Raw genomic sequence first — 7693 nt, forward strand, 5'->3', positions numbered from 1 at the left:
GGGGGGAATTGTCGGACTGCAAGCGGCCCAAAGCGGTCCAAGGACTCACCTGCTGCCCACAAAGACGCTGTCCTGCTGGAGTTGCTCCTGGGCGCCACACGCTGTAGTCTCCACGCCGCTTCCAGCACCATCTTGCGGCCAGAGACTACAGCTTCCAGAGAGCTTAGCAGGGACTTCCGGTTTTCGCCCCGATCGCGCCCGGAGGCGCTATAAAAATTCAGGCGCTCCTCCGCGTCGCGGGACGCGCGCGGGACTATCCGGGCTTAAAAAACGGAGTGAGTTTCATTTTACTATTCTATAGAAGTTACGCGCCTGTGTTTTGCTTTTGGTAAATTTGTGGTACATTGTGGTATACAAGCAAGTTTTGAAATGGCTAAGGTGAAGACCACTAAATCTGTGCCTGGGTCAGGAACAATGGATAATTATCTGGTTCAAAAGGTGACCCAAATTAATAGTGATCGCAGAGCCTCTTTAGGGCGAGGGAATAATTTGGACTTACATGATGAGTTGCCTTCACCACTAGTGGATCTGGTGGGAAAAGACACTCAGGGGGAGGGTGTTAAGGACAACATAACAGTCGAGGCACAAGTCCATGTTGATCAAAATGAAGTTTTTCCGGATGTAATGACTTACTCAGCAGAAGATGAGCCAGCACCCTACCGTAGACCAGTTAGATTTTGCAGGAAGGTACAATTCAAACGTGGGGGAAAAACAGTAATAGAAGGGCAGAGAAGAGTAACGTAGCCCCGAGTACTGTTGTAGTCCCAACAGACCCACAGGCTGATATAAGTACGGGTGGAACAAACTTGAATATTGATATGGAACCATTTGCCCTCCTATTTCAATTGTTGGAAGATAAGTTAGAGGCAAAAATTACAGAACTGATGCAACCTCTGATAGCCAAACTAGATACAGTGGCACTTGAAGTTGAGAGACTGGGTGGGCTGCTAACAACACACCTGACCTCAGTAGCAAGTAGTTCTAAGGTGGTGAATAAGAGACCAGCTGGTGAGGGCCAGGGAGTAGGCACAGTAAATTTACAGCAAACCAGTTAGGGTACTGTGTCTACCACACATGTTCTTACCCCACTAATTGAGCAGAATAAAAAGACCTCTGGAGATCATGAGGGAATGTCAGCACCTAGATATGTAAGGAAACCCCGCCATGCTAACCTCCCTCCTGACTGTGCGCCTTTTGTGGCAGTTCTCACAAATGTCCCCCCTATCGAGTCCCAACCAGACCTAGCATATGAAGAATCTCATGATTCATTAAAGAATAGAACGGTCTCTTGGCTGAATAAAAACTGTGGGTTTCCAGTTAAATTTGCTGACCATATTATCTCAACAAGGAGGGTGAACTGGATTGGTACTTCGAGAAAGTCAACCAATGGTGACTGTAACATCGTTAATTTCAGGCACCCTCAACATGTTGCCACAGTCTTATTAAGAGCAGCATCTTTGGTTTATAATGCTTACAGTATCTGTATATGTCCTCTCGGGTACTCTTATTCCCATCTGATTAAAATCCCACCGAACCATGCGCTTCCAAAACAATGTACCTTTTTTCAGCCCCTGACCCCTAATGGAGCATATCTGTTGGTAACCAGGGAACCTCTCTTCAGCCACCAATCCCCAAGGGAGCCTATTTGAATAATGTTGGTAACCAGGGTGGGAATGGATAAAATATTGGAACTCAGAACAGATTTGATGCTCTTTCTGGTCTAGATTGCAAAAAACACAGTTGATGGACAGAATGTAGAACAATGTCATACATTCACCCCAGTACAAGGATCTGGGCCTAAATCCATCGTTTTTTTGCACTCCACACCACCCTGGGTTAGACACTGGCTATATGCAAATCAGCTCTGACCCTGTGCCCCATGGGAACAGTCCAGTCCGAACTACCAAGCCATGTCTTTCCCAGACCGGAATCAAGCATCCAAGGACCGGTTTCTGGCTATCAGCCTTCATTCAGCCTGGATAGATTGACTCCAGTGGTGTGGAGAGCCTGGGACTCACGTCTGAGTATACCCAGCACACTCGGGGTGAAAATTGCAAAAAACACAGTTGATGGACAGAATGTAGAACAATGTCATACATTCACCCCAGTACAAGGATCTGGGCCTAAATCCATCGTTTTTTGCACTTCTGGTCTAGAGTCATCTGACTGACATGAGGAACCTGTGGGTAGGAAAAATGGGAGATCAGAGGGAGTGGGATGCTTAGAGAATGTACTAGTGGAAACAAAATTAAACAATGTTATCTCCTGGAATATTGCAGGTTTGGGTACTAAGATGCAGAACTGCAACTGGATTAGGTATATTAAGCGGTTCCAAATCATTTGTTTGCAGGAAACATGGTCAACTGATTGTAATTTCTTCCTTGAAGGGTTTAAAGCTTATTACGTCCCTGCTTTAGCGCAGAATAGGGGCAGACCCAAAGGGGGATTGGTTGTGTTTATTTCCATTGCACTTACCTGCAAAATACGGAGGATTTCATCAAGTCTTACTGGTCTTATTGGACTAGTTCTAACGGGGTAAAACTGTACGGCCGGCATAGTTAATTTTTATAATGCTATTAATTCTCATACTGCTTCCAGTCAGATAGTGGCATTAAATGTTTTTATTAGTAGTTCTATGAAGGATTGCGCCCATAATCTCATGGTGATGGGGGATTTTAATGTGCACCCCTGTGGGGACCCTCTCTTTAAAAGTATTACGGACTTAAATTGTCAACGCTGTGATGATTTTCACTTTGAGCATACAATTGAGGGGGAACATTTAAATACTATGCTCTGTGACCTAGAACTAACGACGACAATGGCCCTGACGGACCCTATCACATGCTTTGAGACACCTACCTTTAAGGGTAATGGAAAGGGAACCTTCATAGATTTTGTTCTTTTAACATCAGGAATGCAGTCTTTTGTGGGTTCATTTACCATTGAAGCCAGTGAATACAGTGATCATAATCCACTTACTGTTCACTTGAGGGGTCCGTTGATAATTAAAGAAGGAGTGAACATCCCCATTGGAAGGGTGGATACCATAGATGGGAGACGCCGTTTGAAATGGTCCATGATCACCCCAGATGCGCTGTACAAGGAGATTAAAGTCACATGTGCAGATGAGATTATGGTATGTATGCAAGAAGGTTCACAGCCAACTATTGTCCTTAAGGCTTTTCAACACTTAGCAGATAAGGTCACACAGTTATTATCGGCACCAGCAAAGAAGTTGGATTTTAAAAGACCTAAATGGTTCAATCATGCTTGTTCAAAAGCTGCCAGAAATTTAAGATTAGCACTGGCAGCGAAACCAAGGATAAAGGCAAATGTCCAGTTGTGTCGGAAGACATATAAAAATATTATTGCTAGACACAAGGAGTTCCTCAGGGAAGAGGCATGGAGGGAGATCCTTGACCCTGATACCTTGCAGAGTAGTACTAGATTTTGGGAAATGATGAAGAAACCATTTTTAGTGCAAAAGCCGGGTGATGGTCTAGAATGTCACGTAACTAAGGAGGAGTGGGAAGCACATTTTAAGAAGTTGTACTGTTGCACGTTGGATGAGTCTTCTAACCCTGCCCTCGTAGATAGGGGAGAGAAAATATGTTTTTATAGAGGTGAGGTGACTGAGGGTATTGTGGGGCTAACAGCTGGGAAAGCGCCAGGGCCCGATGGGATCCCCCCTGACTTATATAAGTCTGACCCTAGTTTTTGGGCACCCATCCTAAAGTCTGTTTTTAATGCTGCTGTGAAAGAAGGGTGTCCGCAATCTTGGGGTGTGTCTACAATTGTCCCGGTTTTTAAGAAGGGGGACAGGGGTAGCCCACTCTGTTACAGACCCATTTCTCTAATAGACTCTATGGTCAAAATTGTAGGAAGAATTGTACTGCAGAGACTTACTGTTTGGGCGGAGGAAAACAATATTTTGTCCATCTCTCAGTATGGTTTCTGCAGAGGCCGTTCTACAATAACTCAGTGCCTCAACCTCTTTTTAATACTAAGTAAATACGCTGTAGTGCAAAAGGTTACCATCCATCTCGCCTTCATGGACTTGTCCTCTGCTTTCAACTGTGTAAACAGGGGAAAGCTGTGGCAGTCCATGAGGGTGAAGGGGGTAGACAGCGGGGTGGTTGACTTCCTGGTTGATTTGCATAACAACACCAGGGCCAACGTGAGATACTCACAAGATCTGAGAGTCACAGACAATTTTAGTATTGGTAAGGGTGTACAGCAGGGTTGCATCCTGGCCCCCTTCCTTTTTAACTTTTATATTAATGAGCTAGATGGCGTGTTACAGAATGTGCAGGCTGATTGTTCTAGAGTAGGTAGGAGGGGAATTCCTATACTACTTTACGCAGATGATGCGGTTTTAATTTCAAGAACAGAGAAGGGTCTCCAAACCCTCTTGAATGCATTTAATTTGTTTATGACGGAGAGAGATCTTATGGTCAATAATACTAAGTCTTTTGTCATGCAAGTAGGTCAGCAACCAAAAAGGTCTTTCATATTTAAGATTGGTGAAGCGGTAATTCCCTCAACAACAACCTCCTCTTACTTAGGGGTTCTATTTGACACTAAATTAAACTGGATCCCTCAACTTGTAAAAATGAAAGGAGAACTAGTGAGGGTTAATGCTTCCATTTTAAATTTTGCTGCTAAATTAGGGAAAAAACCCACTTGTGCCATGTTAAAACTGTACAATGTGAAGTCTGTGGCAACTGCAATTTATGGCAGTGAAATTTGGGGGTATGTTGGTGGGGAGCAACTACAGATTGCTGGGAATCAATTTCTGAAGCGTCTCCTGTGTGTCCCTACTGGCACGTCCAATTTTGTTGTCCATGAGGAGCTGAGGACGCGTTATTTGGGTGACTTGTTTTCTCTGCGTCCCCTGACCTGTTGGTTGAAATTATGGTTGAATGAGGACATACCCTTAACGCACCTCATTATGAAGGACTTTTTGGGTCAGGATATGGCAATGCATTCCCCTTGGCTAAAATATCTGAACTCTAACTTTTCAAGGCTTGGGCGACCAGAACTTTTTGAAAGCCCAAGCCAAATTGTGAAAGGGGACCTGGAGTCCATTAAACGGACATTTCTGATGAACAGGAGGACCCTGAGAGTAGAGGTGGAGCTTCAGAGACACAGTGTGAGGAAATTTGCCATGCTTAAAACCTGTGAAACCCTTGAACCGTATTTGGCTGGTTCATTGACCTCTCATGAAAAATTTCTGTTGACTAGATTTAGGTTTAACCTGTTCCACCATCTGCTGATCAGGCCTAAAACTGACATTTTTAACAAATTGGCAGCACCCTGCGGCTGCGACGGAAAGTCTCCGCAGGATATGCTGCATTTTATCTTTTTATGTAAATTTTATGAATTCCCACGTAAATGCTATCTAGTAACTCTTTTAAAAAAACTTGGTTTTATACAAATTAGACCGGCACTATTGTATTCGCAGCTTTTGCACAGTGACAGTATTCTCCAAATTAAGGAATTTTTAAAACTAACTGTTAGACTGAGAAACTGTTTGGACCAGTAATGTAACTTTGTGAAATTTTGCGTTTGATGTTTTTAACAGCATTGTCCTATTGGGTGGAAATAATATTTTTATAGCACGGGCTCTTCTATATGAAATGTGTGTACTTTCTGTTCTTTTGTGAAAAATGTATTTGTTATTGTATATGCACTTTTATGGTTTGCAAATGAACCGAAATAAAGTATTTAATGAATGAATGAATTGTAGTTCATGCCTTCTATTTTGTGCAGTTGGTCACGATTTGTTCGGTTTTCTGTATAAGAAGGGTCACCTTCTGTAAGAATCTGGTGGCCCTGCAAGCTGTCTGCAACTGATCACTGTTCAGTGCTAGCATGACTGCTGGCCGACATGATCTGATTTGGAATAAACAAAATATATTCAATAAGTTATGACGTCTCAAGTTGGCCAAAGATGGGCAAATGCACAATATGTGGGTCAATGTTTCATCTGATTGGCCACATAGTCTGCAGAGGGATGTCAGCCATGTTTGCTTCCATGCAGGGATTTGATCTTTTGAGATGTAGGTTCCCATCCGGACTCTTAGGAGCGTTTGTTGGACGGCTGCAGTTATATGGGTAACTAAATAAGGTTGAGGCGCACATTTCTCATACGAACTGAGCACCGTCCAGCCATGTTTTTTCTTTGCTAGGGCGGCTTTGTCTATCGTCCAGCCTTTTAATTTTGCTGCTCTGTTGACTACTTTTTTGAAAACCGCAAATGTGTGGTTGGTGTTCCATGCCTCTTGCATATCGAGATCTGTCAGTGCTTCTTCAAATGCTAATTTCCAAGGTTTTCTTGCGTTTGTTTGGTGGTTTATTTCTGACCAGCATAAAGCCGTCAGCGTATTCTCTTGTGCTGCTCTTAGTTTCCAACTCAATTTTAATAAAGCAGCTTGTCTGACTTGTTGCTGATTTAATAACCCAAATTCTAGTCGTACTTGCGCTTGAGATGCAAACCTCGGGATCTGAAAGATGAATTTAAAAAGCTCTGACTGTTGTAAGTTCAGAAAGTTTGCGTCTTTGCCTCTATATAGTTCAGAACCATATGTAAGGGATGGCAAAAACTTTGCCGCGATCACCTTAAGTAGGTGTGAGTTGGATGGGCATTTCAGTTTTGTTTTTAATAAATTCAAAGTGAACCTAAGTTTAATAGACTGGGCTTTTCTGTGCTGTTGATGTTCTTTTAGTGTCTACCTTGAATTAACGACTACTCCCAGGTACTTGTAAGAGAGGCTTTGCTGTATGGTGTTGCCTGCTATGTGCCATTTAAATGATTGCTGCCCTGACCGAGATCCGAAGCAGACGATCTTCGTTTTGTTGTAGTTAAGTAACAGTCCGTGCGAGCTGATGTACTCGTGCAGCCTTACGATGGAACGTTGTAGGCCCACTGCGGTCTGGCTGCAGAGTACAATGTCATCTGCGTACTGTATACTCCTTAATTTGTATTACACCAACTACGGGGGATCAGTTTCTGTCTCGGAGATATACTTATCAAGGTCGGCAGTAAAGATATTAAAAAGGGTCGGGCCAATATGCATCCCTGCTTGAGGCCCACGTGGGTGGGGATTTTTGCTGTTGTTCTGTCACCATTGCCTATTTTTATTTTGACCCAGGTTGATGTATATAAGTTTATAATGGCCGTTAGCAGCTTCGATGGTATCCCCCAATTGGCCATCTTTTGCCATAAGATCTCCCTTGGGACTGTGTCGAACGCCGCTTTTAGGTCGACAAAACAGGTATACAGTTTTGTTGACTTTGCCTTTGCTCTGTCGACTAGGAGGTTTAATGCAAGCAGATTACATGATGTGTTGGTTCCGGGTCTAAACCCTGTCTGGGTGATTGGAAGGATCCTATTCGAGGTGACCCAGTCTTCCAGTGCTCTCAGAAGATTTGATGCGTATATTTTAGCTTCCACATCAGTGAGGGCTATCATCCTGTAATTAGATGGGTCAGTTCTTGCTCCTGCTTTAAAGATTGGATGCAAAATGCTCCCTCTCCATGACGGAGGAATGCTTCCTGTTTGAAAGGCGTTGTTGAATATTGGGGCAAGATATTCTGCCCAGAATAATTGATCCTGTTTGAACAGCCCGTTTGGCAAACCGTTTGGGCCTGGTGCGCCTTTTGGCCTTAATTTTTTTAGGACTATTTGTAC

The 7693-nt window shown here is 43.4% G+C and overlaps 1 pseudogene; it reads left to right on the forward strand.

Annotated features, from left to right (window-relative positions):
- Positions 1-2293: 2293 nt before the first annotated feature.
- Positions 2294-7365, forward strand: LOC147727932 (uncharacterized; annotated as a pseudogene).
- Positions 7366-7693: the final 328 nt, after the last annotated feature.

Source organism: Lissotriton vulgaris, chromosome 3_1 (assembly GCF_964263255.1).
Source record: "Lissotriton vulgaris chromosome 3_1, aLisVul1.2, whole genome shotgun sequence".
Lineage (NCBI taxonomy): Eukaryota > Metazoa > Chordata > Amphibia > Caudata > Salamandridae > Lissotriton > Lissotriton vulgaris.